At 42.3% G+C, this 9,527-nt stretch overlaps 1 non-coding gene across 1 annotated transcript; it reads left to right on the top strand.

The window, feature by feature from the left end:
• Positions 1-8,628: 8,628 nt before the first annotated feature.
• LOC127688209 (U2 spliceosomal RNA) lies at positions 8,629-8,819 on the top strand. Its single transcript, XR_007978620.1, has one exon. It is a non-coding gene; the product is annotated as a U2 spliceosomal RNA (small nuclear RNA).
• Positions 8,820-9,527: the final 708 nt, after the last annotated feature.

Here is a 9,527-nt window from a genome sequence, read left to right as displayed (position 1 = left end):
GAGCATGTATCACAACTAGCCTTAAAGCTGCATAGTTTTGCTCATTTGTTTGGGAGAGGAGGATGTACTGGGAACTAGTAAACTTGTCAGTTATTGGGTGGATTTGCTTATTTCCACAACTAGTAGCTGAGCATAAAGTTTTTTTGGTTTTTTTTGTTTGTTTGTTTTTGTTGTTTGTTTGTTTGTTTGTTTGTTTGAATTTGGTTTTTTCGAGACAGGGTTTCTCTGTATAGCCCTGGCTGTCCTGGAATTCACTCTGTAGACCAGGCTGGCCTCTAACTCAGAAATCCGCCTGCCTCTGCCTTCCAGAGTGCTGGGATTACAGGCATGCGCCACCACTGCCCGGCGAGCATAAAGTTAATATATGCTACTCACAGTAAAATCCCTGAGTGGATAATATTTAAAAAGTTTTGCTTATGCAAGTATAAGGTATAAACTATTACCTTAGCCAAGTTCCATCTCTACAAGCAAGGGTTTTCGTGGTTGCTAAGAAAAGGTGGTATTCTGTATCACAGCATTGCCTGCAACTCTGTAGCCTGAGATGGCCTCAAACGTGTATGAATCCATGCCTCAGTTTCCCAAACACTGTAACAGTGGATTGTGAACAGAAGTGAGAAACTAACCACAGGCTTTTCCATCCAAGCCCTAACAACTCAGAGGCTATATTTGACTTAATAAATGCCTAGGCCATAAATGAGGTAGGCTTGTGCCCACTAGATCATAACTTATTTTACCTGTTTATACTAGTCAATGTCTGTCACATGGCTAGTTACCTCTCCTCAGTTTCATCTTCCTCCAAAGCCCTGGAGGCAAAAATTCCCACCCAACTCTTTAGTTTCTCTCTCCCTTTCTCTCTCTCCCTTTCCCTCTCCCTCCACCTTCTCTCTCTGCCAGATGTCCCATCTTCTAATCCTGCTTCAGTTTATTGGCCATCAGATATTTATTGACAGGTGATACTTCACACAGTACATGAGAAATTATCCCTGCAAGAAGTCATTTCTATGAATTAATTTGAAACGGCCATATCTAGTTTACCTGGAGGACTCTGAACAGAAATGAGAAACCATTTACATGTTTTACTTTGGTATGATAATGGACCAAATAAGAATATTCAAGTGTTGGAGATAAATAGAAATAAACATTTAGAATCACAAGGCCTTTGCACAATAACCTTGCTGATTTCCTCAGGACTCTGGAACTGTCCATACCCCCATCACCCAGGTCTCAGAACAACAGAAATGCACTTATTGTGGAGGTAATTAATAGCCACTGCAGAGGTTAGAATCACAGATTTGAATGCTTAAGGACTGGCAGCAGGAGGTGTGACATTGTTCAGGTGGCCTTATTGGAAGAAATTTGTCAAAAGCCCAACCCAGTCCCATTATCTCTCTTCCTGCTGCCTGTGGATCCAGATTTAGGACTCTCAGCTCCTCCAGCACCATGTCTGCCAGTGTGCCATCATGCTTGCCACCCTGATAATAATGGACTAAGCCTCTTTAGTAAGAAACTGCAAGCAATGGGGCTGGAGAGATGGCTCAGTGGTTAAGTGCACTGACTGCTGTTCCAAAGGTCCTGAGTTCAATTCCCAGCACCGACATGGTGACTCAGCCATCTGTAAAGGGATCTGATGTCCTCTTCTGGTGTGTCTGAAGACAGCTGCAGTGTACTCATACACATAAAATAAATAAGTCTTTAAAAAAAAAAAAAAACTACAGGCAGTGGTGGTGCATGCCTTTAATCCCAGCACTTGGGAGGCAGAGGCAGGTGGATTTCTGAGTTGGAGGCCAGCCTGGTCTACAGAGTGTTTCAGGACAGCCAGGGCTACACAGAGAAACCCTGTCTCAAAAAACCAAAAAAAGAATATAAAAAACAAAAACTGCAAGCAAGCCCCAATCAAATACTTTTCTTTATAAGAATTGCCTTGTTCATGGTGTCTCTTAACAAGCAACTGAAAACCTAATACGTCACCCATGAAACATAAAAGTAAATGTCAAAAGCTTCAGAGAATTACTCTACAATTTATTTGTAACTTTCCTGCCTGAAGCAATGATAACTATATGTATATTTACACACTGCAATGTTCTGTAACAACTCTTTGTTAAATTTCTACCTACCCCTCTCCTGTGTGTGTGTGTGTGTGTGTGTGTGTGTATGTGTGTGTGTATGTGTGTGTGTGTGTACGAGCAAGCCTACGCGGGCATCAAAGGACAACTTATGGGAGTTGATGCTCTCCTTCCAGTATGTAAGTCCCAAGGATTAGATCATAAGCCTTGGTGAAGCGCTTTAGCCTGTCACAGTTTGGATGAGACTGGCCTCAGACTCCAGTGCTTGGTTCCTCGTTGAGGAACTGTGTGGGAACAGGCAGCAGCATGGCCTTGTTGGAGGAGGGGTGTCACTGCCTGAGGGAAGGCTGTGAAGTTTAAACCATTCTCAGAGCGCTTTCTCTCTGCCTCCTGCTTGTGAGCAGTCAGCTGCTGCTGTAAGCACCTGCTGCTTGTCCTCACTCCACCATGGACTCTAACCTCCTGAAAGCATAACTCCAACTGAGTGCTTTCTGCCATGAGTTGCTTTGGTCATGGTGTTTTGTCACAATAGAAGAAACTAAGACACACTCTAAGCCATCTCTACAGTCCCTCGTTTGTTTGTTACAAATTTACATGTGGCTGTGTAAATCCATTTCATCTTTTTTTTTTTAACAGCTGCACAGTTTTGGGGAGAATTATTTAATCAAGTGTCACTAACTAATACTTAACTAGCGAAATTCCTGAAATACATAACATACTTTTCATATCCTTAATTTCTTAGCTTAATTTGGTAAAAAAATGGAATTTCTGAGTTAGAGCATAAACATAAATGTTCTTATAAAAGCAATATTCACTAATTCCTATGGCGTGTACTGTATTTTTCCTTCTTCAAACATTTTCATGAAACTTTCTATCATCAAACATAATTCTCTCTCTCTCTCTCTCTCTCTCTCTCTTTCTCTCTCTCTCTGTGTGTGTGTGTGTGTGTGTGCGCGTGCGTGTTGTGTATTCTGTTTTGGCTTTTGAAAACAGGATTTCCTTGTCTACCTTTAGCCAGTACAACCAACCTCTTGTCAACTTGACATGCATCACTATTAAGCCACAATCTTTTCTTTCTTGTTTATCCCGAACATCACACATTAATTTTAACATCATAATATAAAGCATTTTACAAATGTGAAAGTCCCACAGTCAAGCTGGGTGTGGTGCTACATTCCTTTAATCCCGTAACTCTGGAGCCAGAGGCAGCATCTGTGTGAGTTAGAGGCAACCTGGTCTTCAAAGTGAATTCCAGTCCAGTCAGCCAGGATTGTTATATAAAGAAACCCTATCTCAAAACCAAAACATCCCACAGTCTTACAAATTCACCTTAAAAGTCGGTCTTTTAAAAAATAAAAAGTTAGCCCGGGCAGTGGTGGCGCACGCCTGTAATCCCAGCACTTGGGAGGCAGAGGCAGGCGGATTTCTGAGTTCGAGGCCAGCCTGGTCTACAGAGTGAGTTCCAGGACAGCCAGGGCTATACAGAGAAACCCTGTCTCGAAAAATCAAAAAAAAAAAAAAAAAAAAAAAAAAAAAAAAAGTTAGAGCTGAGGAGATGGCTCAGCAGTTGAGAGCACCAATTGTAGGACTGGAGAGATGGCTCAGTGGTTAAAAGCATTGACTGCTCTTCCAAAGGTCCTGAGTTCAAATCCCAGCAACCACATGGTAGCTCACAACCATCCATAATGAGATCTGACGCCCTTTTCTGGTGTGTCTGAAGACAGCTACAGTGTACTTACATATAATATTAAATAAATCTTTAAAATAATTAAAAAAAAAAAGCACCAATTGCTCATCTAGAGGTCCTGAGTTCATTTCCCAGCAACCACATGGTGGCTCACGACCATCTATAATGGGATCTGATGCCCTCTTCTGGTGTGTCTGAAGACAGCTACAATGTACTCCTATATGTAAAATAAATAAATCTTTAAAAAAAAAAAAACCCAACGTGTGAAACTGTGGGCTCCTATAAAAGTCAAAAAGACAGTTCAAGAGGGAAGAGCCATGGTCATAATATGAACAAAGTAAAACCAAACTCCAGCTGTGTAAATAATTCAGTTTCCAAAGTCTATGGCCAACTCTGGGCTCCTCCAAGGGGCCTAGGTCACTTCTCTGACTCCGCCCACTGTAACCCACACAGAGTGTCTTCTGAACTCAGGCTGGCCCCACTCTACTGCTGCTGCTGTTCTTTTTGGCACTGGTATCTTCAAAGGCACTGGCATCTTCAAAGTGCTGGGGTCTTGCAACTGAGCTGTGTCTTCACCAACAACCTCTCCCAAGCTTTCTTCAAGGACGCCTGCCCTTCCACAAGGTGCCAATTCTCAGCTGCTCTCCATGATCCTTCCATACATTTTAAACCACTACCACCTGGGTGAGTCTGACACTATCAAGTTCAGCTGCCAGCGTGGATGCCCTTGGCCATCTCTGGAACACAACTTCTGTGTACTGACAAATGGAACACTTCATTTCAATGATGCTGGTTTCATCTCCTTGATCTCTTCTTAATCACTGCTAATTCCTCAGCTCCAGCTAACCAGCATCAAGTGTCCCAGCAAACCAAACATTTCACTTTAGTGGTTCTGATATCTTGTAACCATCACCGCTCTTCAGCCCCAGGTAACTAGAACCACAGATTCTTAAACCAAAGTATGCAATGGCCCAGATAAAGTTTAAGTAACTCTCCAACTTCCCTCAGGAACCTCACAAGCCAGGTCTCCATTGTCTGAGTTTCTCTCAATACTCTTATTTCCCAAGCTCTCACACAACAGCTCACCACACTTTGAAAAATCATGTCTTTTCTATCCCCAGAATTCCAAAGTCCTTCCATAATCCTCCTAAATAATTCATTGTCAGGTCTGTCACACCAATACCCCACTCCTGATACCGATTTCTGCCTTAGCTAAAGCTACTATTGTTGTGATGAATCACCATGACCAAAAGCAACTTAGGAGGAAAGGATTTATTTGGCTTGTGCTTCCATATCACATCACACAGTTCATCATCTAAGGAAATCAGGGTAGGAACTTAAGAAGGGCTGAATTCTGGAGGCAGGAGCTGATACAGAGGCCATGGAGGAGTGCTGCTTACTGGCTTTCTTCTCCTGGCTTGCTCACAGTTCACAGAACCCAGGACCACCAGTCCAGAGATGTCCCACCTATCTTACTAATTAAGAAAATACCTTCCAGCCTGCTCAGAGCCTGTTCTTGTGGTGACATTTTCCCTATTGAGGTTTCCTCTTTTCTGATGGATTATAGTTTATGTCAGGTTAACATAAAACTAGCCAGCAAGATATGTAACCAATATTGGCCTCAAACTCATATCATCCACACACTGCAGCATCCTGAATGCTGGGATTATAAGCATGCAATACCATTCCAAGCTCCAAAACTTATTTTTTATTGTGTTTTGTTTTTAATCTTTTGAGACAGTATCTCGTATATGTACCACATGCTGGCCTCATACTTATGTAGCTGAGAATTTTGAATTCCCGATTCTCCTGAGTGTTGGAATTTCAGGCATGTGCCTCTACACCTGGATTGTTTTAGGGTTTGTTAGTTTGAACAGATTCTTATTCCATAGCCCAGGCAGATTAATGATCTTCCTGCCTCCACTTCCTGAATGCTAAGATTACAGGCATGCACCAGTAATTGTGTGTAAGGTTCCAGACTAAGGCTAAGCAATAGGTGGCAGGATCATCAGTCAGTACGAGAAACTGAGAGGTCTAAGTTGCAGTGGATCCAGTGATGTTGTACATGCTAGGACCGTAGGACATCAACTGAGCGGAGTCACAGGCATGGAGTGGAGCTTGCCCAAGAGAAGTTAGAATATGTTGTAGGTGTCCAGAACTGAGGAATCAAAGCTACCCAAGTTCTTCAGAGCATCCATGATTCCCCAGGTACTGATCGTGGAGGTGGAGGATATTTGCCCTGCTGGATTTGGGTCTTGCTTTGGTCCCATCTTTCATGGTTTTGTCCCCATCCCTCCCTTTTGGAATAGGAATATTTACACTGTGACATGTTACAAATGTATAACTTGTGTTTTATGGAATTCATAAGAGATTTCATTGAGTCTCAGGAGCCTGACTGAACTTTGGAACAATTATGGGCATTTGTAGAAATGGATTAAGTGCATTTTGCTTTTTTTTTTAAATTAATCATTCCATTCATTTACATCTAAATGAGATCCCACTTCCCGGTTACTCCTCCACCAACCCCCATTGTATTATTGAACAAAAATAAGACTTTAGGATGATAAAATCTTATTAATGTATCAGGTTGTCAAGTTAAGGGTTGGAGTTTTTGATGACTAATTTTCTTTCTTTTCTTTTCTTTTTTCTTTTCTTTTTTTCTTTTTTTTTGGTTTTGTTTTTTGTTTTTGTTTTTGTTTTTTTGGTTTTTTTTTTTTTTTTTGGTTTTTTTGGATTTAGTTTTTTCAAGACAGGGTTTCTCTGTATAGCCCTGGCTGTCCTGGAACTCACTCTGTAGACCAGGCTGGCCTCAAACTCAGAAATCTGCCTGCCTCTGCCTCCCAGAGTGCTAGGATTACAGGCGTGTGCCACCACCGCCCGGCTGATGACTAATTTTCATTGTCAGTGTGGCTGGATTTACAATCTTAATGGAAAGAGTGAGTGGCTAATTTCATTTAGCATACACTTGCAAAGTTCATCCTAGTTTAAGTGTCAGGTAGAACAGGCTGGTTTCAAACCCACGAAGATGAAGCTGGTCTCTGCTGCATACAGGTAGACAACCTTGAACTCTTGATCCTCCTGACCCTACTACCAAGCAATGGAAAGATGTGCACCATCATGTTCAGCTTATGGTGCTGGGGTGAAACCCCACTTCATGCACTAGACAAGCAAGCTCTCAGCCAACTCTGTTAGATCCACAGTCCCAGGAATTCCTTTTTTAAAAAAGCTCAGTGGAAAATTCATATGTATAGATCACATCTGTTTTGTGTCCTCACTCCTGTATACCTACAGTTGGTTCTTGTGAGAAATGTAGTAAACATGGCAATGACTGCTTCAGGGGCTTTCTTTCCAATTCTTTTGGATAGATATCGTTTATCCTCGAGGCAGGGGAGTTACTGTAAAGGACCGACCTCCCCAGACTGTCCAGACAAGAGGCGGGTAGGATGTCAATGAAATACTAAACACTCAAGAGTGATCAGTCCAAATACACTTAAGTGAACTTTCATACAGAAAGGACTGCATTATACCCTTGAGCGAAATACCAGGATGCCCCACCTATTATATCTGCAATGGGTGTAGAGTATGGAGTTTCTATAATTAAGAAAAATTAGGTTCAGGGCCAAGGCTAGTGTCAGTGTTTGGGGTAACAACCTAAACATCTTTTTGAGTACCTGGGGATGGTCAAGGTCTGTTAGATTCTGCCTTACCACCCTGGCTGTCTTGAGCAAAAGGATGATCAGTCAAGCGTTAGACTACCCATATGGCAGCACCAGCTTCCTCAGATGCCTTTTTAAAAAAGATTTACTTACTTATTTTACATATATGAGTAGTACACTGTAGCTGTCTTCAGACACACCAGAAGAGGGCATCAGACCCCATTACAGATGGTTGTGAGCCACCATGTGGGTGCTGGGAATTGATCCTTTGGAACAGCAGTCAGTGCTCTTAACTGCTGTACCATCTCTCCAGCCCCTCAGATGCCGAAGAAGAAGAAGAAGAAGAAGAAGAAGAAGAAGAAGAAGAAGAAGAAGAAGAAGAAGAAGAAGAAGAAGAAGAAGAAGAAGAAGAAGAAGCCAAGAGGCCATGGACCTGAAAGAGAGCAGAGACATGAGGGTTTGAAGGGAAGAATGGGAAGGAAGAAATGATATGATTATAATCTCAAAAAATAAAAAAATACTTTTCAAAATCATACACAACTATTACAGACGATTGCCTCTGCTCCCAAAAGCAAAGTATCAGTCAGGCTGTTTGAAACAATTTACATAAGATATGTCGCTATCACAAGCCTCAGTGACCTTTAGATGTCCATGCAGCCTAAGCTAGAGAGGGAACACTTTTCCATTGGTCTAACAAACGACTACTGTGACTGATGCTAAAAATGCAAGGCTCTGATTGGTCCAAACATAAACCCCAGAGCTGTGAATTAGTACTAAAGACACAAGGCAGCCAATGAGACCAACACAGCTTCCATGGCTGTGATTACTCTAAACACACCTTTCTCTGACTGTATAAGCAGGTTAGATAAGCTCACTACGTAGATCAAGAGAAAAGCTCCTGTGCTGCCTGATCTAGTACTGCAACTTTGAGATCAAGAAAGTTTTTCCGCTAGGTTGGGCGTACGTCGCCACGCCCCTGGAGAGAGGGTGAGATATGCAAATCAAAATGGACTTGAGCGCACAGGAACGCCGGGAGAGCGGGGTCGTGCAAATTATAGCTGAAGCTGTGGGTGCTGGAGAGGGAGTGGGGAGTGGAGGACGCGGACGCGGACTGTAGTAGGAAGGAGCCGCGAGGAAGGCAGGAAGTAAGGGTTGTGAGAGGTCACCACGATGGAAATGTGTCTCCCAGGCACAGGTCACTGCTGTGCGGACTGAATCTGTTATCGCTTCTCGGCCTTTTGGCTAAGATCAAGTGTAGTATCTGTTCTTATCAGTTTAATATCTGATACGTCCTCTATCTGAGGACAATATATTAAATGGATTTTTGGAGCTAGGAGTTGGAATAGGAGCTTGCTCCGTCCACTCCACGCATCAACCTGGTATTGCAGTACCTCCAGGAACGGTGCATCCCTTCTGGGGAATATTCTTGGTTAAAAGAAAGACTGGAGATCAAAATGTATTCTTGATAAGTTGGGCATCTCAGGCATGTCTTTTGGTATAAAGACTTACAAGACTTTGTTTCCAGAAAGAGAGAAAAATATAAAGACATGAATAACACGTGCTAGCTTAATTCAGATGGCAGTTTGATTAATATGAGTGCAAAGTATATGCTTATAATCCCAGCACTTGGAAGTCTCCCTGACTAAATTAAATTTCAAGTCTGCTTGGACTGTGAGACAAGAAAAAAAAGTCACAGTCTAAGAACCTGGGCCAATAGCATTATTTACAGTTTAAGGGATCTTAACTTCTAGGCATACAGAAAAGCCCAAGCGCACTCACGAGTGCGCTCACAGTTGTTAAGGAAGGGCTAAGGAATCCTGTAACCTAGGCCTGCCTGTAAGCTGGAAGACCAGCTGCAGCCAAAGACTGTAAAATCCCCACTTTCTACAACTCCTTAGCAGAAAACAACCTAATTGAAAACCTCTACAACTGCATAGATGTTCCTCCAAAGAAGGTATACAAACGACCAAATGAACATGAAAACATGCTCAGCACTGGAATGCGCAACACTGCTCAGGAAAATGCAAACAAAACCATAACATATACTTAATAACACCTAGGATGGCCAGTATATGACGGATATACATGTGTGTATATGTATGTGCATGCGCGTGTGTGCAC

This window comes from Apodemus sylvaticus, chromosome 6, assembly GCF_947179515.1.
Source record: "Apodemus sylvaticus chromosome 6, mApoSyl1.1, whole genome shotgun sequence".
Classification (NCBI taxonomy): domain Eukaryota; kingdom Metazoa; phylum Chordata; class Mammalia; order Rodentia; family Muridae; genus Apodemus; species Apodemus sylvaticus.
This window is presented reverse-complemented; position numbering and strand designations above follow the sequence as displayed.